Source organism: Talpa occidentalis, unplaced genomic scaffold (genome assembly GCF_014898055.3).
Source record: "Talpa occidentalis isolate TD23 unplaced genomic scaffold, MPIMG_talOcc4v2.1 talOcc4.14, whole genome shotgun sequence".
Lineage (NCBI taxonomy): Eukaryota > Metazoa > Chordata > Mammalia > Eulipotyphla > Talpidae > Talpa > Talpa occidentalis.
Window position 1 is genome coordinate 76,432,305 of NW_023601433.1, and position 23,369 is coordinate 76,455,673.

Genomic DNA, 23,369 nt, shown 5'->3' on the forward strand with positions numbered 1-23,369 from the left:
TGAGAGGATTCACTAGAGACAGAGTGGGGGAACAGAACAGGAGGATTGACTGAAATACACTGCTGAGGGGAGCAGCGGGTGAGCCAGGAGAGGCCTGCTGCACCATGTGGATCACCTCCCTGGCGGGGATTAAATTTGTGCTGCAGTGGCTGCAGACAGCTTCAGAGGCTGCATCTTAACCCCCTGTGCCACCAGGGAGGCCCCTCAGACCTCCCATTTATAAAAAAATATTTATTTATGCATCCAAGAACTGGGGTATAGGCCAGAGGTGCAGTGGGGGTGGGGGGGAGAATGAGAGGATTCACCAGAGAGAGTGGGGAGCAGAAGTGACTGAAATACACTGCTGAGGGGAGCAGCGGGTGAGACAGGAGAGGTCTGCTGCACCGTGTGGGTTAGCTCCCTGGCCGGGGATTGAACTCCTGTTGCAGTGGCTGCAGATAGCTACATAGTGCTGAGACTTAACCCCTTGCACAGAGGCCCCAAAACCTTCCATTTTATGAATGTCATGCTGAGGCTCAGAGATGTTAAGTAACTTTTCCAAAGTGACACAGCAGGGTCCAGACGAGAACCAAACTTAATTCTTAAGTCCCTGAACTTCCCCCGCATTAAGAGCGTCCTACCCTCCTTCAAAGACCCCAGACTTCCTGTCTGAGTATTCATTGACTTGACAAACTTGTCCAGAAAACAAACTAACTAACATATTTATGAAGTTCCTTTCCCCTCTACATCTATTGAAGAAGCCCAGTTCCCAATTTCTGGCAACACCTTAAAAAGATGCAGAGTTCACAATCCCTGTGTCTGCCTCCTGCTGCTGGTCTGGAGGGCACTCTTCTGTTGCCGTGGAAACCATGCGCCTCCATTTTGGCAGAACACCAGCTGGATGGCAAACTGAGAGCATCCTCATCTCCAAGACTAAATGGAGCTGTCAAGGTTGTTTGCTCACTAGAGCAGTATTTATTGAGCACCTACTAAGCACCAGGTTTTGGGCATTGGTTTGGTTTTAGGTGCTAAGGCTACAGCAGTGAATAAGGTAAACCATGGACCGCACCCTTCTTAAGCCCACAGTTTAGGGGAGGAGAAGGGCAATAAATAAGAAAGTGAAAAAGACTTGTGGCTTCTCTCCCCAGTTTTTCAAATTCTTCCAGCCCTGGGGATCCCACTCCCCGTGGGGCATCCTTTCTGTGAGCCCAGATCCAAGAGATAACTCCTCAAAGCTCTCACAGTGTTTTCCTTTTTTTTTTTTTTTAAGATTTTTTTTTTTAATTTATGCATACAAGAGCTGGGTACAGGCCAGAGGTGTGGGGGTTGGGGGACACAGGGCATCATAATCACAGCCAGCTTGTGTTGAGTACTAACTGCAGCCACGGGACCTTCTCACCCCTATGAGGTAGCTACTCTGGGGTTCTTATTTTCAGGTGGGGAAACAGGAATCGCCTGTGAGGGAGGACAAAGGGACAGCCCAAAGTGCATGCAGCAAGGCTAAGTGGCATCCAGGCCCCAGTCTGCCAGGGACCCAACAGGAGGAGGTGCTAAAGGGAAGCGTGTTCCTGCAGGACAGTAAGAAACTAGGCCTCACCTTTACCTGGCTTGCTCAGAAGTGGTAAGAAGCCAGTCCACCTTCTCTGATTTTCTTGAATCCTGGGCTGTTTAGCTCCCCAATAACATTACTGCAATACGATTATTCATAGAGCAATCACGGCACCTCGCCAGGAGCAGAGCTCAGGGTTTGAAGCAGGCAGACACGAGTTCAGGTTCTAACTCTGCCCCTTGCCGCAGTACAGTTCTGAGTGGACTGTGCCAGAAGTTCATTTAGTCTTCGCAGCCTTCCTCTGCGGGTAGGATCATTGCTCCTGCCTTTTTACAGGTGAGTAACTAGGAAGAGAGATGGCTGGTCCCAGGCTCACAAGTAGAGGGGTAGGGTTTATGGAGCACAGGCTACCCTGAGACCAACAGGCACTGAACTCTGAACTCTGAACCTCTCTTCTTTCTTGACAATTGGGCGTCCTTTGTGACTGAGAAAAACTGGACCTGTTCCGGAGGTCCAGCTCTTTGAGCTTCATCAAGGATCCCACAAGAGACACAGGCTCAGAGGTGGCTTGCTGCCTCCTGCCACCCATCCTGGTTATCTTGGCCCTCTGTGCTGTGGTCTTCAGGGCCTGACAGGGTCCCCATGAGCCCTGGTTTATCTTCAGCCATATTTCCTGCCTTTGTGTCTCCATCTGCACCTTAATTCCCCTTCAGTGACTCAGGGAAAAAAAGTAAGGGGGAATTCCCAATGTGCAGTTTTTGTATATTTTCTACTCTCAAATCTGTGAGGGTCTTCTTTTTTTGTTCCTGATTCACTTATGGAGAATTAAAGTGCCGCTGGTGGCATGGGGGCCAGGGACATAACGGATGATGAACCACGGTGCATGCATGCGGGGGCAGGCGGGAGGCAAGTGGCTGAAGAAAACACATATGACAGAGCTACTAACTTTAATATAGAACAGTTTTTAAAGATCAACTTAAAAATAAACACTCCAGGGGCCTCCCTGGTGGCAGAAGGGGTTAAGTCTCAACACTATGAAGCTATTGGCAGCCAGCCAGGGAGCTACCCACATGGCGCAGCAGACCTCTCCTGACTCACACGCTGCTCCCCTCAGCAGAGTATTTCAGTCAATCTGCCTGTTTTGCTCCCCACTCTGTTTCTGGTGAATCCTTTCACCACCACCACCCCCACACCTCTGGCCTACACCCCAACTCTTGTATGCATAAATAAATAACAAATCTTTAAAAAAAATAGTCTAGAAATACATGTTTTTTAAAAATTACCTACAAAAGATGCTCTTTCATTTTCTCCCCTTCCTTTCTTCAACACTGCCCATATAAAAGACATTACTGCACCTTCTCAAAGCCTCACTTAGCGGTCGAGGCAGTACTCCCTTTTACATCCGCCTAGATGTACCAGCGCCCCAATTCTCCAGTTCCCATTCTGGGTTCACCATTCCTGACTTTCCTGTTAACTCATAGAGGAAAGGCTTGGGATTGAGGGGTAAACTCATGGCAAGGAAAGGTCTGCTGCGCCATGTGGGTAGCGCCCTGTCTGAGGATGGAACTCAGGCCACAGTGGCTGCTGACAGCTTCATAGTGCTTCGGCTTAACCCTTTGGCCACTGGGAAGCCCCATAAACACTTTTTTTTAGTACTTTAAAGGATAAAATGAGTGAAGGACACTAGCAGGCAATTGACAAAGGAGAAAATAAAAATGGTCTGTAAAAGCCAATGCTAGTTCCTCCATACTAATTGGTCTCTTTTTAAATGCAGCTTCCTTATAGGAGGCTGCCCCAGGGTAGCTAAACCCTGTTAGGCTTCCAAGAGTGCCCTAAGCTTCCCACCACACCTCTGACCCACTACTCCTCAAGGTACTCAAGGTAATAATTACCTCTTCTATTTTCTCCCTTCCCTCTAGACAGTCTCACAGCGCCTCCGGGTAGGGGGACGGGGTGGGGGCGGGGCCGGGGGAGCTACTCCTTTGTCCCAGTGCACTGCCCTCAAATATTTTTTCAGTGAGTACAAGAAAAAGATCATCCGCTGTGGCTGGGGAGGGCCTGAAGAACCCGGTGTTCCGGTCCCCTGCTGCTGGGAAGGTAAATTGTTGCAACTTTCTGGAAAGTGCTTTGGCAATGTTTTAAGAACCTAAGAAATACTTACCCTTTGACCCATAAATTTCGTAGGAATCTGATGAAATAAACACAGCTATGCTCCAAGATGTACGTTCAAGAATGTTCTCTGAAGCGCTCCTTCTAATAATGAAAACCGGAAACCATTTAAGTGTCCAACGAGAGCGTGAGTAGGGGTGTGGGCGGGGGTAGGGGTGTGGGCGGGGGTGGGGGTGCAGGGGGTCGCCAGCTTGAACAAGGATGGTGCTTGGCGTTGAGTTAAACGTTTCGCTGCAGATTTAGGGGTGATGGGTGAGTCGATGGGCCACTCCTTTGGGGCACTTCGTGTCAGCGCCACCAGACTCTGAAAAGGCAAAGTGGTCCCTGGGTCACTTCTGTTCCCCAGCCCTCGCAGAGGGACCTTTGATGCGGCCTGGGGATGCAAAGAGTTATTTCATGCTTGTTGAGTCCAGCTGACCGCGACTCAAAATACCCGTCATGTAAAATTTGCCTGTTAAAGGCTTAAGTACCACCCTCTTTTTTTTTTTTTTTTAAAGATTTATTATATTTATGTATACAAGAGCTGGGGTGTAGGCCAGAGGTGGGAGGTGGGTGAAAGGATTCACCAGAGACAGAGTGGGGAGCAGAACAAGTGCATTGACTGAAATACTTTGCTGAGGGGAGCAGCAGGTGAGACAGGAGAGGTCTGCTGCACCATGTGGGTAGCTCCCTGGCCTGGGATGGAACTTGTGCTGCAGTGGCTGGGGATAGCTTGATAGTTCTGAGACTTAACCCCTGCAACACCAGGGAGACCCTCCACTGAAGTCTTGAACCCTTTAAATTCATTTGTGAGAGTTGGAATCAATTTCCTCCAAACTCCTTTCATGTTGATATTTTGACCACCTTCATGAATCATGAATGTTCTTAATGGCATTTAGAATGGTAAGTCCTTTTCAGAAGGCTTTCAATTGACTTCGTCCAGCTCCATCAGAGGAATCACTATCCATGACAGGTATAGACTTAGGAAATGTATTTCTTAAATAGTAAGACCTGAAAGTCAAACTGACTTCTTGATCCGTGTACTGCAGAATGGATGCAGACATGAAAACAACATTTTTTTAAAGATTTATTTATTTATGCATACAAGAGCTGGGGTGTAGGTTAGAGGTGCAGGAGGTGAGAGGATACACCAGATAGAATAGAGAGCAGAACAGGCGGATCTACTAAAATACACTGCTGAGGGGAGCAGCGGGCAAGACAGGAGAGGTCTGCTGCCCTATGTGGGTTAGCTCCCTGGTGGGGATCAAACTCCTGCTGCAGTGGCAAGCGATGGCTTGATAGCTCTGAGACTTTAACCCCTGGGCCAGCAGGGAGGCCTCAGGTTAGCTTCCTTCTTAACTGCCCCAGGATTTCTGGACCTGGTAAATGAGCATTGATTGGCTTTAACTTGAGGTCACCAGCTGCATTAGCCCCTAACGAGGGGTCAGCCTTTGCAGCTTTGAAGTCAGCATTGATTCTTTTTTCTAACTATGAAAGTCCTAGATGGATCTTCTTCCAACAGAAGAATGTTTTGTCCATATTGAAAATCTGTCGTTTAATGTAGCTTAGGTCTTCTTGCTACTTGGCTGCAGCTTCCAAATCAGGACTTGCTTTATGTTGCACTTTTGTTACAGAGGCTTCATTCCTTAAACCTCTCAAAAAGCTTCTGCTAGTTTAGAATTTTCCTTCTGCAGCCTTCTCACTCTCAGCCTTCACAGAACTGAGGAGAGGTTGGGTCTTTCTCTGGATTGGGTTTTGGCTTAAGGAAATGTTGTGGCTGGTTTGATCTATTATCCAGACTACTAAAACTCTGCTCAGCAATAAGGTGATTTCACTTTCTTATCCATATGCACTGGAATAGCAGTTTTCATTTCTTCCAAGAATTTTTCCTTTATATTTATAACTTACCTGTTTGGCTCAAGAGTCCTAGCTTTCTGTCTGGGTTTTCAACATGATTTCTTCACTCAGCTTAATCATTTCTAGCTTTTGAACACTTAGAAGTCATTGTAGGGCTATTAATTGGCAGAATTTCAACATTGTTGTGTTTCATGGAGGCCTAAGGAGAGGGAGAGAGCCCGGGAAGGACCTGTTGGTGGAGTGGACAGAACATGCATAACATTTAAGGGTGGGCATGTTTTGTGGCTCCCTAAAACAATTACAGTAGTCACATTATTATTGTATTTGTCACCATGATGGATGTAATAATAATGAAAAAGTTAGGAAGATTGTGAGAATTACCAAAACATGATTCAGAGATCCAAAGTGAGTATGTTGCCGGGAAAATGCCTAGGATTTATTCAATGCAGGCTTGTCACAAACCTTCATTTTTTTTTTTTAAAGGATGCATTTATGTGTAGAAGAACTGGGGTGCAGGACAGAAGTGTGGGGGGTAAGAAGATTCACCAGAGACTGAGTAGGGAGCAGAACAGGCAGGTTGACTGAAATACACTGCTAAAGGAAGCAACAGATGAGAGAGGAGAGGTCTGCTATGCCATGTGGGGTAGCTCCCTGGCCTGGGATCGAACCCAGGCTGTGGCGGTGATAGCTCTGAGACTAACCCTTGTGCCACCAGAGAGGCCCACAAACCTTTATTTTGTGAAAAAAAAAAAATGTACTATCTGTGAAATGCAATAAAGCAAAGTGCAATAAAATGAGGTATACCTATACCATGTTTTGCTTATCCATTTATCCACTGATGGACATGTGGATCCTCCCACATTTTAACTGTCATGAATAATGCTGCTATAAGCATGGGCGTACAGATAATTCTTTTTTTTTTCCTATTTCAATGTATAGTTAAAAAAATATTAATGAGAGGCCTCCCTGGTGGCGCAGGGGGTTAAGTACCGCACTATGAAGCAGTCCGTAGCCTCTGCAGCATGAGTTCGATCTCCAGCCCGCCAGGGAGAAACCCACATGGTGCAGCAGACCTCTCCTGTCTTGCCCGCTGCTCCCCTCAGCAGTGTATTTCAGTTCAGTCTGCCTGTTCTGCTCCCCACTCTGTCTCTGGTGGATCCTCTCACCCCCCTATCCCCGCATATCTGGCCTGTACCCCAGCTTTTGTATGCATAAATAAATAAATCTTTAAAAAAATACTAACGAACATATGTAATTTTATCCTGCTTCTTAACCATAACATTAGATCACAAATACATTGTGTGTTAATGCTGGCCTTGGCAGTAGGTGTGTTTGTGGGGTAGTCTCACTTTTTACATTAAACACTTCTAGAGCGTTTTACTTTATGTTAATAATGAAAAGGGATTACTTTCATACTTTGAAAAGCAATAAAGAATCCAGAATATCACAAGTCCTTCTCAAGTCACTACATAAACATTCAAAGTAAAATAAGTAAATATATTTACTGGCTGCAAAACTTTCCTACTGGGTGGATACTTGTACCTTGACTTTTTAACTAGTTTTCTATGTTGGGCGTTTAGGTTGTATTCTTTTACTTTGCTGTTAGAGTCTGTGCTGAGATCAACATCTTTCATATCAAAGCAGAAGGTTGAAAATGATCATCTGCTTTTATTTGCACTGGAAGTAGAGGGCGGAAGACAATTTATCGGGCGTGTGTGGTGTTTTTACAAGATTTTTTCTACTGTTCTGGGAGACAAATAGGTTTGGGGAGGGGGCTTAAAACAACAGAAATGTGTTCAGAAATCCAATGTTTAGATTTTCAGAAGGAAATAATATAAATTATCAGAGCTTTGCTAAATGAGCGTCCAGTTCATTCAGGCTCAGGAGTTTGGGGTGTCACTGCAGATTGATTTATGGTCATTCATCTTAATCCTGGGCTGACATGAGGGGTCGGTGGAGATATAGACAGAAATTGGCAATCCATGGTCCACATTTACCAAAAACACTGCTGAGCACCTTTGTGATCCTTCATTACAGGGCAGGGAGAGGAGCCCCCCAGGCTCCCCAAACCTACCTGTTCAAAACAGGTTCTGCCATCTACGACCAAAAGGCAAGAGCAGTTTCTTCACGTGTCTCTTGGCTCCATGTGCCTCCTCCAGGTCTCCTGGCTCCATCCTGCTTCCTTCCTTCCTCAGTCTCCTCCGCAGCCTCCTCTCTCCCTGCTCAGCTCCACCCTCCTTTTGGGTGGGGCAGGAAACCTGGAACCTCCCTTTCCTGGGGACCACCCTGTTATACTTCTACAGTGATTCCCCAGCTCCGATCTGTGCAGATGGGACTGCAAGATTCATGTAGAGAATTGGGGGTCAAGGTGATGGAGTGCATCCATGTGCTGAGGACTTGAGGTTCCACCTGATTCTGAAAATCCAATTCTAGAAACTGAGGTACAGAAGGTACCATTGGCTTCTTATCAGGCAAAGAGGTCTGAACCTATTTTCAGCTGTGAGATTTGGGGGAAATTTACTCCCCAGAGTCTAAGGGGTTCTTATAGAGGTTGGTGATAGTATTACTACGCACACGTGTTGTAAATGCTTCATCAAAACTTTTGTTGTTGTTTGCAATTCAGTATGAAACACAGTGATGAGGGAATGGACTGGAATGCACTTAGGGATGACAGAACCTAGCCTGGGGGATCAGGGCAGGATGCTTCCAGGAAGCCACAGCCAAATTCTGAGTGATAAGGAAGAAAGGCCCCAGGGGATTTCTTTTCTGGCAGCTGAACCTCTCTGAGTGAGAAATGTATTATATTCCAATGCCAGGTGATTCCCAAGGCTGGTTTAGGTGAGAAGAGCCAGGCAAAGGGGAGAATGGTCATGGTGTGTCATGTGAGATTATGGAAGGGAGATTCAATTCTGTGTGGGACCCCTAGCATTCAGTAACCTCTGACCTTCATGTCAGGGAGGAAGGTTCCTCTTTTTCTGGTCTGTGGCTTGTGCTCCCAAAGAAACACAGGACTGGAAATTGGACCTTGGAAACCAGCTGAAGTTTCCAATCTTTGTGATCTTAGGTAAGTCCCTTCCTCTGCAGGATTCAGTTCCCTTACCTATAAAACAAGGGGATGACCTAGATCAAGGGTCTCAAGTTCATGTGCCTCCAGGGCTCGGGGTAACCCCGGCTGAGTGGAAACTCCAGGGCGGAGGGAGGTACCACACCAATGGGGCAGCCAGAGTTCAGCCACTGTGGAAATGTGGGCCTAGTATTGTCAAGTTTTCCCATTTTTTAGAAGAATTTAGAAATCTTGGAACTAGTCCATATTTTCCCACAAATATTTTTCCATTTGCAGGCCAAATGAAACAAGTGGTTGAAGTGGAGTATATAATCCTAATTCCCAGTTTATCATTCCTGGAATGGTTCTTTGTAGCAGAATCCTCAGACTCACAGTTTGCCATTTTATGTGCCCAGAATTGTTCCTGGGTAGGTCTTTTTCTACCAGTGGACTGTTATAAGTGACCTTGGGCAGTGGGGTCAAATGCTTTGAACCTGCAGGCTGTGTCTGTACTGCAGAAGAATTCTGAGATGGAGCCTGGACCTTGGCACAAGATCAAAGTAGCCTCCAAGAACATAGAGAGTTTTCTTTGACGTTCTTATACATCTCTGCACAGTTTTCCACTCTGGGTTGATTTAACTGATCCCCAGACTCATGGTGACTGATAATTTGTGGTTAATCAGAACTTGAATTTGCAGGAAGTAAAGCTGAATCAAGCCAATTCATCTATTTTACAAACCTAGTGTGGAAAACCATTAGCCCCAGATTGATGTCATATTGTTATAGGACAGGGAGAGGGGCAGCCCAAACCCCGCAAACCTGCCTATTCTACATGGGTTCTGCCATCCGCCGCATCAACACAAAACATAGGAGACTTTAATGGGAAGGAACTTTAATACAACTAGGAAACAATACAGGTAAGGCAAAGAGTCTAGTTTCTAAATGAAGCATCCAGAGTTACCCGTCCCCTCGTGGGTAAAAGTCCATCCAAATGGGATTGGCCCAGAACAAGGCCCCAAAGCCTGCTACAAGTCCAAAGCATCTTCCAGTGGGGACCCACAGAAAAGGGTCACAAACAACCGGACAAGCCTGGAAGGAAAAGAGCAAAATCAACATCAAGATAAAAGCTGCCATGGTCACCTCCCCACAGGTCTCACCCACATCTGTGTCACCCAGTCCACGACCAAAAGACAAGCGCAGTTTCTTCACGTGTCTCTAGGCTCCCTGCGCCTCCTCCAGGTCTCCTGGCTCCATCCTGCTTCCTTCCTCAGTCTCTTCTGCCGCTTCTCCTCTTCCTGCTCAGCTCCACCCTCCCTTGGGTGGGGCAGGGAACCTCCCCCTTTCCTGGGGACCACCCTGTTACAATATGTCATCCAGGAGGGCCCAGATTCCTGTCAAAGGGACTGGTTATTGAGCCTCCCTGGTGGTGCAGGCGGTTGAGTGCAGCGCTGTGAAGCTGTCCGCAGTCCCTGCAGTGCCGGTTCAATCCCCGCCGGCAGTGGAGCAACCCACTGTTGCAGCAGACCTCTCCGGTCTCACCTGCTGCTCCCCTCAGCAGTGTATTTCCGTCGATCTGCCTGTTCTGTTCCCCGCTCTGTCTCTGGTGAATCTTCTCACCTTCCCATACCTCTGACCTGTACCCCAGTTCTTGTGTAAAAATAAATAAATCTTAAAAAAAAAAAAAAAAAAAGGACAGTGGTTATTGCTGAGCACTTAGAAGCCAGCCAGACCTGGGTTAAACTCCTGATTTTCTCCATTACCAGCTTCTGATATCAGGCCTTTTGCTAGATAAATAAGACTGTTTCCCTAACCCACATCTCTTTTTTGCCTCTATGCCTTGCTTGTGCTCTCCTTATTTTAGGAAATCCTCCTGTCCACATTTTTATATATTTTTTTAATATAGCATTCCATTTTTTTTAAGTTTTATTTATTTATGCATACAAGAACCGGGGTACATGCCAGATGCGTGGGGGGTGAGAGGATTCACCAAAGACAGAGTGGGAAGCAGAACAGGCAGACTGACTGAAAACACTGCTGAGGGGACCAATGGATGAGACAGGAGAGGTCTGCTGTGCCATGTGGGTAGCTCCCTGGCCAGCCAGGGATCGAACACGTGCTGCAGTGGCTGCGGATAGCTTCATAAGTTGCGTCTCAACCCCTTGCGCCACCAGGGAGGCCCACATCTTTATCTTCTAAAAAAGTTCTATTTATTTTTCAACAGTTAGCTCAAATTTCAACTGTTCTCTGAAAACTTTATTCATTTGAATAGGCAATAATTCACAAACACAATCAAAATTCAGGTGGAATGAAATCTTTCTTGATCTCTTGCCTTTGTCCCAGAATCTTTGTCCTCTCCCGCTATTAAACTGCCATAGTGTCCATCCAGTCTAAGGTCCTTCAACAAAGAGGTGGGAGGGTGGTTGTGGAAATTAAGAATCATAACTGGAATGAAGTACCATGCAGCCATTGAAAGAAAAGTGGAGTACCTCCCTGGAGGCGCAGATGGTTGAGTGCAGTGCTGTGAAACTGTCTGCAGCCTCTGCAGTGCTGGTTCTATCCCCGCCAGCAACGGAGCAACCCACAGGGCGCGGCAGACCTCTCCAGTCTCACCTGCTGCTCCGCTCAGCAGTGTGTTTCAGTCAGTCTGCCTGTTCTGTTCCACACTCTGTCTCTGGTGAATCTTCTCACCCTCCCACACATCTGGCCTGTACCCCGGTTCTTGTATAAATAAATAAATCCTAAAAAAAAAAAGTATATAGCTTCCTTTAAAAAAAAAAAAAGTGGAAAGGATGTGGGAAAATAGTCACAAACTGTTGAGCCAAAAGGGTAGAAATCCTACTTCATCTAAAACAGTAGGACTCCAATTTTGTCAGAAAAAAAGTAGACATGGAAAAGAGATTTGTGGATATACAGCAAAATCTGTCCACCGGCATTTATTGGGGTGAGGGGAACAGAATTACAGGTGAATTCTTTTTCTACTTCCCTTTTCATGTTAGTCTTATCTTTTTGGAATTTTCTATACAATTTTGTGTTTACTGCATAGTCCTTATAAAATAATAGCTCTTTACATTGTTGAATCTCATATTCTCTTAGACTGCCAAATAATTCTGGGTGAGCAGGAAAGTAAAGGATATTATTCCCATTTTAGATTTTAGAGGTGGATCTAGAATTTACCCAAAGTCTGAAGCTAAGGTATGGAGCCAAAGCTGATCCTCCCGAGCCCCTTTTTGGCTTCTATGGGGGAACCCCTCTCCGCAGTTCTTTGTCCGCCTCTCCTGGCTGTGTGCACGGGGCATCTAAAGATTGTGCAAGAGACAGAGAGACCAGTTGAAAACAAACACATAAAGCAACATCTTGAATGGGTGGGGGAGCTTGGTCCACTGATGACTTCCACGTACATATATGCAAAACTCCACACATATGTCATCAATACACACATGTTGTTCCAGTCAAAGAACTTTTGGAAGCAGGGCCTTCCTGGTGGCACAGTGGTTGAGTGCTGGGTTGCGAGGGTCCCACATGGCACGCAGACCTCTCCTGCCGCCTGCTGCTCCCCTCAGCAGTGTACTACATCAGTCTGACTGTTCTGTTCCCCACTCTGGCTCTGGTGAATTCTGTCACCCTCCCACACTTCTGACTGTATCCATTGCTTGTATGAATAAATAAATAAATCTTTTTAAAAAAAAACTTTTGGAAGCAAACAGACCTAGTCAAACTAGCTTAAGTGAACAGAACATGAATTTATTGGAGGGACACTGTCACATCTCACCCAAAAGTTATGGGGCATCCAGAGTCTGGAAAATCTAGAATTCTTTTGGCTGCAGGGCCTCCCCTGGTGGTGCAGGTGGTTGAGCGCAGCGCTGTAAAACTGTCCGCAGCCTCTGTAGTGCTGGTTCCATTCCGGTCATCCAGCGAGGGTCCCACATGGCACAGCAGACCTCTCCTGTTGCACCCGCTGCTCCCCTCAGCAGTGTATTTCGTCAGTCTGCTTATTCTTTTTTTTTTTTTTTTTTTTTTTTATAATTTTTTTTTTTATAGAGGCATGTTTTATTTATTTATTTTATTTGTTTGTTTGTTTTGTTTATACATGCATTGGGCACAGTCAGAAGCGCGGGAGGGTGAGAGAATTCACCAGAGCCAGAGTGGGGAGCAGAGCAGGCAGAAGGACCGAAGTACACTGCTGAGGGGAGCAGCGGGGGCAGGAGAGGTCTGCCCACCATGTGGGATCCTCCTCTGGTGGCCGGGGAGCAGCCGGGGATCGAACCGGCGGCGCAGAGGCCGCGGGCAGCTTTGCAACCCAGCGCTCAACCACTGCGCCACCGGGGCGGCCCCAGTCTGCTTATTCTGTTCCCCACTCTTTCTCTGGTGAATCCTCTCACCTTCCCACGAATCTGGTCTGTACCCTGGTTCTGTATAAATAAATAAATAAATCTTAAAAAAAAAAAAAAGAATTCTTTTGGTTGCAGATAACAAAGTGAGATCAAGCTCTGTAAATAAATAAGGCCTTTATATCAAAGACACAGGGTGTGTCCTGAAACCAAACAGGAATACCAGTGGTCCCAGGAGGAGAACACTTGGGGGATCAAGTCCAGTGTGCTTTTCTCAGGCTACAAACCTGCTTCTCTTCTTCTTTGGTCTGGATGGGGAACAGAATAGATCTGCTCCCCAGCTTCCCAGTGTCACTTGTGTATTTCCTACCATACAGACTGTGACTCTCACCAATACCTGGGGGAAGGACTAACTGGCCACACACTTATTAGTTACCACTTGAATTCAGTCAGCTGTAGTCAAAGTAAAATCTCATGGTACAAACACAGCTGCCAGGATGCAGCCCTCGTTTCTTCTTTCCCCTGAACATCCTCGCCTTCTAAGATTAACTTTTCTGTCTTTCCGGAAGATGGCTACAGTATAGATCCCAAACTTTGCTATGTTTCTCATTCTAGCTACTCCAGAAACTGACCAGACCTGTTGAGACCCAATGCTGAATCTCTTGCAGAGAGCATGGGATGAGCCAGCTCAGATCCCTTAGCCACCCTTGTGCCCTCTCCTGTGGCCAGAAGGATGAGAGGGGTCCTATCCTACCAAATGGCTGCCATGGCCCACACCCAGGGAGAGGGCAGTTCTCAGAAAATATGGATTGTGAGGAACTGGGTGGATGCCTCCCAAGATGAGGACTCTTTGAACGAAATGACGTCATGCTTGCTTAAGGGCTGCTAAGCTTGAAGCATCTTCATAAATGAGGGGCTAGCTTTATTGTGTTCCATTAAAGCCCCAGAAAAACTGGGTATCTTTTCTGTTTAAGGACAGTGAGATTAGAAACCTTGGTGCACACTGGCTAACTCAATTTGGCCAGCCTATTGAGAACCTACCTTGAGTTGAACATTGTGCCAGGCCCTGATGTGCAGATGATCAGATAACATCGATGCTCAGTAGATCCTGCCCACCCCCCCATCCCTAATATTGTATTTATATCACTCAAGCTCATTTAGAAATCTGTTATCTGCAAAACAGCCTGCTTTGGAATTTCCATCTGACTGCATTAGGAGGCACTAAATTGCATGAATTCATCTGAGAGTTGAGATCACAGGAACTAATAATGTACTTGATCGCCTTACTCGGAATCATCATGTTTTAAACCGAAAATATTATGAAGGCCATTGACAGTGGTGAAATTAATATCCGGTTGGGATTTCCCAAGCAGCAGCAGAGGCCTGTCATTACAGAGTGGAATCTGGGCCAGACACCCTAGTGATGTTTTCCTGCATCTGCCTTGGCTTGTTTTGTTATTAATAGCTTTGCTAAAGACACAAGGGGACGCACTCAGTGTGGGAGCCTGACCTACGGGGTACACGTTCCCTTTCTTCCATTTACCTGTCGAGTCACTGGGAATGGCTCCTCTGTGAGCCTCAGTTATCGCTTTCCTAGAAATGGTCACAGATCCACCCACAAGCTGCCATTACTTCTGGAAAGATCCTGTTTCTCTTATGATCTTTAAAAGACTTTTTTTTTAAAGATTTATTTTATTTATACAAGAGCTGGGGTATAGTCCAGATACGCGGGAGGGAGAGAGGATTCACCAGAGACAGAGCGGGGAACAGAGCAGGCAGACTGACGAAATACACTGCTGAGGGGAGCAGAGGGTGAGACAGGAGAGGTCTGTTCGCCATGTGGGTTGCTCCGAGGCCAGCGGGGATTGAACCGGCGCTGCAGAGGCTGTGGACAGCCCCACAGTGCTGCGCTCAACCGCCTGTGCCACCAGGGAGGCCCCTAAAACACATTTTTAAGACTCATAGTAGATTGGGCAAAGCCAAAAAAAAAAAGAAAACAGAAAGTAAAAGTTGGGCATCAGCTTTAACCATGTCCAGCACATGTTGTTGCTTTTACAATGTGTTAAAGCTCAACAAACCACTCTGCCCACAAGTCACAATTTTTTCCCTCTACTTTTATCTCCTGCAGCCTCACTCAGAAGCAGAGAGCCTAGGATTTCTCTCTTGCTTGCCTCCAGGGCCAATTATATGATTTGGAGGACCCCTTGTCCAAAAGATGGAGGAGGGGAGCATGCTGTTGAAAGTAGTAACAAACCCCTTTTTTCTGCAGTCTCTCTTTTGACTTGTCAGAGTGTTTTTTTATTTGCTAATTTCAACCTAAGGAAAGAGAAAATAAAGTTTTGCGTTGTTGGCATGCATTTTACCATTTGTGTTTATGTTGTGCAATGCCAGTTTTAAATGCAAAAAATGTGAGAGTTTAAAATTCATCTGTGGAATCACCTCATTTACATTTTGTATCTTATATATGGGTTTAGCACAGCAGTGGAAATGCACAGAACAAACAACTGTTTTTATTTCACTTCATGAGACATTCACATTGTCCCAACACTCCCTTCTCAGCTTACTGATGAGTAAGAAAAAACCCAGAAAGGAAAAGGAACTATATGTTGCCTATCTCACCCTTTCCCTCTGTCATTTACAGCATCTGTTGCTGACTAATGCAAAGAAGGCACATGAATAAGAAAGGCTATGGTAGGACCTCTGGGTCATTCATGTTTCTTAGAACATTATTGCCTTCTTTCTGTGTTCAAACAAGTTCTGATTTAAAGGGAAGGCTTGGTTTCTCCTGGCTGCGGATACCCCATTTACTCAGCCTGAGAGTAATTGTACTTTGTACTTGATTTGAGCAAGTGCTCCTGGGGCATGCAGAGTGCTTTGAACTTTCTCACTATATAAATAAATATGGGGACTCCCTGGTGGTGCAAGGGGTTAAGTCTCAGCTCTATCAAGCTATCAGCAGCCACTGCAGCATGAGTTCAATCCCTGGTCAGGGAGTTCACCCACATGGCGCAGCAGACCTCTCCTTTTCCCCCACTGCTCTGCTCAGCAATGTATTTCAGTAGATCCACCTGTTCTGCTCCCCACTCTGTCTTTGGTGAATCCTCTCTCCACCCCCCTGCACCTCTGGCCTGCACCCAAGCTTTTATATATTAAATAAATAAAATAAATCTTTAAAAATAAAGAAATAGGTAAATAAATAAATAAAAGCACACACATAGAATGTTCATTTGCTCTGCTCCACTGCTCCATGGGGCTTCACTTACCAAATATCAGTTCAAAGATAAAATTATAAAGAAACTCAAGGTGGTGACAGCAGAGCATAATCTCCAAGTGCAAGGGCCTTCTGAGTGGGGAGCCCTGTGGGACTGGTTGGCTGCGTACCCATAACACCAGCTCAACAAAGGAGTCCATACAGGATGGGCAGCAGCCAGGGGCAGAGAACTTTCCATGAGGACTTAGAAGTTGTGTTCTGGCTGGTACTTGTATTTCTGTTTTTAATATATATATATATTTTTTAAAGATTTATTTATTTATTTATTTATTTGTACAAGCACTGGGTACAGTCAGAAGCGCCGGAGGGCGAGAGAATTCACCAGAGCCAGAGCGGGGAGCAGAGCAGGCAGAAGGACCGAAGTACACTGCTGAGAGGAGCAGCGGGCGGCAGGAGAGGTCTGCGCGCCATGTGGGACCCTCCTCTGGACCGGGGAGCAGCCGGGGATCGAACCGGCGCCGCAGAGGCCTGGGGCAGCATCGCAACCCAGCGCTCAACCGCTGCGCCACAGGGGAGGCCCTGTTTTTAATATATTTTTAATTTAATTTTATATATTTTTTACATCATTTTTCATCTGTGCACAATGTATGCATTTTCCTCTTGGTGATAGTCCCCATACAATTCCCACCCCCCTTGTTTTGATCCTAGTCCCTTCTCCCCGCCTCTGGTGAGAGGATTCACCAGAGACACAGTGAGGAATAGAGCAGGCAGATTGACTGAAATACACTGCTGAGGGGAGCAGCAGGTGAGTTGGGAGAGGTCTGCTGCACCATGTGGTCAGCTCCCTGGCCAGGGATGGAATTTGTGCTGCATTGGCTGCGAATAGCTTCATATGTTGCATCTTAACCCCCTTGCACCACCAGGGAGGCCCTTTCTTTTCTTTTTTTTTTTTTTTTGAATATTTATTTATGCATACAAGAACTGGGGCAGAGGCCAGAGGTGTGGGGGGGTGAGAGGATTCACCAGAGACAGAGCAGGGAACAGAACAGGCAGATTGACTAAAATATACTCCTGAGGGGAGCAGTGAGCAAGACAGGAGAGGTCTGCTCTGTGCTTACTTATTTTAACAGGTGAAGCAAATCATCTCTTCCCTGTCTCTATTGCCACTGCCTGGAGGTGATCAGGGTTTGGAAGCCTAGTGTGTATACCTCTGCCTTTCTCCACACTCATCCACATGTCTATGGATAAAAATAACTACAAGTGTAAATATGTACATATATGATATTTGAAAGTAGACTTTCATTTTCAGGGCCATTTTAGATTGATGGAAAATTTGAGTCACTAGGATACAGAGCTCCCACATAACCCCACACTCCGTTTCCAAGATCATTAACAAGGGATGAATAATACACATACATTATTCTTAATGAACATTCATATTTTGTTTAAGGTTGCCTTAGTTTTTACCTAGTGTCCGAATTCCATTCAGGGTACCATATTACATTTAATTGCCATTTTCTTTTTTTTTTAAGATTTATTTATACGGGCACTGGGTGCAGTCAGAAGTGCGGGAGGGCGAGAGAACTTACCAGAACCAGAGCAGGGAGCAGAACAGGCAGACCGATGAAGTACACTGTTGAGGGGAGCAGCGGGCACAGCAAGAGAGGTTTGCCTGTCATGTGGGACCCTCACCGGTGGCCGGGGACCGAACCAGCACTGCAGAGGCTGCGGGCAGCCTCGCAGCCGAGTGCTCAACCGCTGCGCCACTGGGGAGGGCCTTAATTGCCATTTTCTCCTTAATTGCCATTTTCTTAATTGCCTTGGGTTTCTCTTGGTTGTGATAAGTTTCTCCAATGTGACATGTTTTTTAAAACCTTAGCAGTTGTGGAGAGTATATACACATCAAATATTTTGTAGAATATCCCTTAATTGGAGTATGTCTAATGTTTTTCTCATGATTAGACTGGGAGTGTGAGTTTGGTGGAGGAAAATCACAGGTGCAAAGTGTCATTTTCATCGCATTCTATCAAGGGTGCATAACTTCCACATGCATTATCACTGTTGACATTGACCTTGATCACCAGGCTAAGATAGTATTTGTCAGGGTTCTTACTGTCAAGTTACTCCCCTGCCCAACATACGCACTGTATTTTTTAAAAGGAAGTCACTAGAGCCACACCTAAATAGTAGGGACGTATGTCCCCTTCCTTGTGGACACAGTATCTATATAATAATCATTTGAAGTTCTGGACTGGGATTTGTGCCTTCTCCATTTACTTTTTATTTTTCAATCATTTACATCAGTTTGGACTCCTGAATATTTATTATTTATACTTTGGTTTATAATCCAATATATCTTTATTTACATAAAGATATATTTTTTATTTATATAAAAAAAGTTTGTTGCTCAAACTTTTCCAACTTTGGCCATTGGGAGATCACATATATCTGCAGGATTTTATGTGAGATTTTTTTGTTTGTGTTTTTTGCAAAATTTAGGTTAGCTGTACACATTACTCTATAAATTTATTTTCACTGAAAAAATAAACTATCATTTATATCCCTTTCTAGTAAAAAAAAAGATATCTACCTATTCTTTTTAATAGTTATGTAATATTCCATATTATCCATATACATAATGGAGTCTACTATTCCTCTACTGATAGACATTGGGTTGCTTCAAGCTTATTTTGTTTTATTTGTAACTACAAGGTGTACTGCCATAAATACTCCTGAACTTATATAGGAATTATAGGATAGATTCCCCAAAGGGGGGAAGGGAATGTATATGGGGTCCAAGGGTATGTATATTTTACATTTTTAGTAAATATTATCATCTTATTTTCCAAAAGGGTTGTAACAATTTACTTCTCTATTACCAAGGAATGAGAGTGCTCTTTTTCCACATACTTATTAGCATTGCATGTCATTATTCTATTTTTATCAGTATGATAGGGACAAAATGCTATGTCATTGTTTCTTTAATTGGAATTTTCCTAGTCAGTAATGCTGTAAGCAGTTCTTCATATGTTTATTGACAGTTTGGGCTTCCTTTTCTTAGAATTGCCTGTTCATATACTTTGCCCACCTCTTTGTTGGATTGTTTATCTTTGTGGAGACTTTTTGTACAGTAGTAATTGTAAACCTTTATCTTTCATATAGTTCTAAGTATTTTTTATTAATTGGCCATTTATTTTGTACTTTATTTTTGGTGTCTCCTAAAGTCCCAAAATACATGTTTTTTTTTTTTTTTTTTCTGAAGTTAAATTTGCCAGTCATTTCCTTTAAGACACTGGGTTTGCCTTATTTTGGAAGTCTTCTCTGTATTCCTAAAAGTTCTTGTAATACTTTTTTTGTAGTCATTGAAAAAATTATCATTGTACCATTTCAGGTAAAATATAAGACTCTTAAAATATGATTCCATTTACACCCCCAGTATTGACCTTTGTGCTACTATATTTCATGTGTATATACAAACCTCACAATACAGTATCACTGCTTTTGCTTTAAATAGTTGTCTTTTAAGAAAATTATAGGAAAGTTTTATTGAGATATAATCAACATATAACATTGTATTTAAAAGTTAATTTAGAAAACATTTATCTATGAATATATCATTTCTTCATTACTTATTGCAGATCTGAATTCCATCTGGTATTATTGTCCTTCAGCCTGGACAATTTCTTTTAGCCTTTCTTGTGGCTGGCAATGAACGCTCTCAACTTTAATCTAGCTTTATGTCTTTATTTCCCCCCTATATTGAAGGACATTTTTAAAGTATAGAATTCTGGATTGACACTTTTTCTATTTCAGTACTTTAAAGCTCTGTTCTGGGGCCTCCCTGCAGGGGTTAAGTCTCAGAGCTATCAAGCTATAGCCAGCCAGGGAGCTGACCCACAGCAGACCTCTCTCCTCTCTTGCCCGCTGCTCCCCTCAGCAGTGTATTTCAGTAGATCTGCCTGTTTTGCTCCCCTCTGTCTCTGGTGTATCCTCTCACCCCCTGCACCTCTGGCCTACACCCCAGTTCTTGTATGCATAAATAAATAAAATAAATCTTTAAAAGAAAAAATAAAGATCTCCTCTGGTGTCTTCTGGCATCTGTTTCGGATGAGAAATGAGTTGTCATTGTGTTGTTTTCTTTGTATTTTTTCCTCCTGCATGCAAACGTGTCTTTTCTCTTCTGGCTGCTGTTTAGATTTTCTCTGAGCTTTTCAGCACTCTGAATATTATGGCCCTAGGTTTGGTTAGTTGGTTTGTATTTATCCCACTTGAGGTTTGCTGAGTTTCTTTGGTCCTTAAATCTTCACAATGGGGTTTTTCTATCCCATTATCTCTTCTCTTTCTGGGCTCCTATTACAGGTATGTTAATTTTATGGTGTCCCATGTGGCTCTAAGACTCTATTCATTTTCCTAATTTTTTTTTTGTTTTTCAATTTAGATCATTTCTATTGGTCCTTCAAGTTTATTTTAGCTTTACGCTGCACTTGTTAACTCCATATGGTGAATTTTTCATTTCAGATATTATACTTACCTGTTCTAAAAATCCTATTTTTAACAGTTTCCATTTCTCTGCTGAGATATTCCCTCATTTTCAGGTTTTCATTTTCATTCTTTTTTTCCTTTAAGTCCTTGAACATATTTATGATAGTTGTGTTAAGTCCTTTTCTGTTAATTCCAACATCTAGGTCTCATTGAAGTCTTTTTCTATTGACTTTTTCCTCTAGATTGTGTGTCTCTTCTATACCTAGCATATTTAACAGTTTCTTATTGTATGGTAGACCTGAATGATACATGGCAGGAAGTCTGGGTTTTTTGCATTGTTTTCAAGGATTTTGAGTTCTGTTCTGGTCATTCAATTACTAGTGGAGTTTCTCCTATCACTTTGGTTTAAGTTTTGTTTGGGAGAGTCTATTTTGGTTTTGTCTTTGGCCCTAAAGCATATCCCTACTCTAGGACTTAGTCCTTACTCCTAAAACATGGCTTTTTAGGGATCTCAACTGAAAGCCCAAAAATTTCACTATGTCCACTCTGGTTGGGCCTGAACTCCAATCTGTTCTAACATTGAGCAAACTGTGATGTCTCTTCAGCTCTTAGCTTAAAGGAGTTGTTCTCTGCTAAGCCTCACAGAATCTCACTTTGTACTCAGCCCTCAGCCAGCCTCTTTGGTCAGACTGAAGATGAATTCCCATGTAGAGGGCTGCCTTAACCCCTTATGCCACCAGGGAGGCCCTGCTTTTCAGTTCTTCCATGGTCACCTTCCCATTGCTAATATCATATATTTCCTTTTATATATTTATATATTCATTATGTTTATTAATATGCCACAATTAAGTAATGACTAAGTATTTTAAAAAAAGATTTATTTATTTATGCATACAAGAACTGGGGTACAGGCCAGAGGTGTGGGGGGGCGAAAGAATTCACCAGAGACAGAGTGGGGAACAGAACAGGCAGACTGACTGAAATACACTGCTGAGGGGAGCAGTGGGCAAGACAGGAGAGGTCTGTTCTGCCATGTGGGTAGCTCCCTGGCCCGCCGGGGATCCAGAACTCATGCTGCAGAGGCTGCGGATATCTTCACAGTGCTGTGCTTAACCCCTTGTGCCACCAGTGAGCCCCTCCAGAGACTTTTGATCTGTTTAAACCTAGGCTTAAAAATGTGCTAACATGAGCAGTGTACTTCTGTAAATCTGCCTGTTTTGCACCCCACTCTGTCTCTGGTGAATCCTCCCACGCCCTGCACCTCTAGCCTACACCCCAGTTCTTCTATGCAAAAAATAAAAATTGAAAAAAGGTGCTAATATGAAATTTTGATATATCATATTCCTGTTATTTCTCTTTCCATCAACCATAGTTAAGGAATCATGTAACTTTTCCCACTATTGCTAAAAATATATTTTAAACTGGTCCTTAGCTATGACTCTACTCCTTCTCCGAAGCAGACTATATTTAGATAAAACAAATCTAGGAGGGTCTCCCTGGTTGGCGCAAGGGGTTAAGCACTGTGCTATGAAGCAATACACAGCCTCTGCAGCACGAGTTCGATTCCCGGCCAGCCAGGGAGAAACCCACATGGCGCAGCAGGCCTCTCCTTTCGTGCCCGCTGCTCCCCTCAGCAGTGTATTTCAGTCAACCTGCCTGTTCTGTTCCCCTCTCTGTCTCTGGTGAATTCTCTCACCCCCACACCTCTGGCCTGTACCCCAGTTCTTGTAAGCATAAATAAATAAATATTTTAAAAAAATCTTTCAAATACCTTAAAATAATTTGTTAATTTTTATTAAATGATTCGTGTAGCAGTCAACTTTCCATTTAGCAAGTAGACTCTGCCCAATATTTTTCTACCTCCTTATTTTTATTTCTGTTTGTTAAATAAATATGTTTTAAGACCTTACTATAGCTGCCTGGGTGTTATGTTTGAGCTATATATTTTTTAATGGTTTTTAAAAAAGATTTATTTATTTATGCATATAAAAACTGGGTGTAAAGGCAGAACTGGACTTTAAAGAGGGCTTCCCCTGGTGATGCAGGCAGTTGAGTGCCAGGCTGTGAAGCTGTCTGCAGCCTCTGCAGCGGGGGTTCAATTTTGGCCGCCTGGCGAGGGTACCACATGGCACAGCAGACCTCTCCTGTTTCTCCTGCTGCTCCCCTCGTCAGTGTATTTCGTCAGTCTGCCTGTTCTGGTCCCCGCTCTGTCTCTGGTGAATCCTTACACCCTCCCGCACATCTGCCCTGTACCCCCGTTCTTGTATAAATAAATAAATAAATCTCTAAAAAAATAATTTTAAAGATATACAGTGCAAAGACACTAGTGACTTAGCCACATTCCAAAACAGGTTAGTACTGTTGTGGTTAATACTGAGCAGACCTGGATGAGCAGGTCTAAGAACCTGCTAGTTCTTAGCAGCTGAGCTCAAGGGCCTGGACCATGGGCTCCCAACCTACATACCGCTTAAACACAGGAACAGTGTCTGCTCTCTATATTCTGGTCCCAGTCTTGGTACAGAGCCAGGCAGCAATCATATCTCAGTATATTCCTTGAATTTATTGGATGGCCATATTACCCTTTGACACACTATTGGCCGCTTGGGACTCCAAAAGTAGATCCTGGGATGTCTTGAGCAATGAAGTAGTTAAGTTAACTGCAGGTCTTCTCTGATGGATTTGTTAAGGAGAACCTACTTACAGATGCCCTTGATTGTCTGTCAATTAATTCTGTAAGTACTTGAAGTTAGGAAAGGCCTGCTGATTTGATTT

The 23,369-nt window shown here is 44.2% G+C and overlaps 1 long non-coding RNA gene across 1 annotated transcript; it reads left to right on the plus strand.

The window, feature by feature from the left end:
* Window positions 1–3,551: 3,551 nt before the first annotated feature.
* Window positions 3,552–8,584, plus strand: LOC129145838 (uncharacterized). The gene is made up of 3 exons (XR_008551936.1): window positions 3,552–3,625; window positions 3,713–3,824; window positions 8,489–8,584. It is a non-coding gene; the product is annotated as an uncharacterized LOC129145838 (long non-coding RNA).
* The last annotated feature ends 14,785 nt before the right edge of the window (window positions 8,585–23,369 follow it).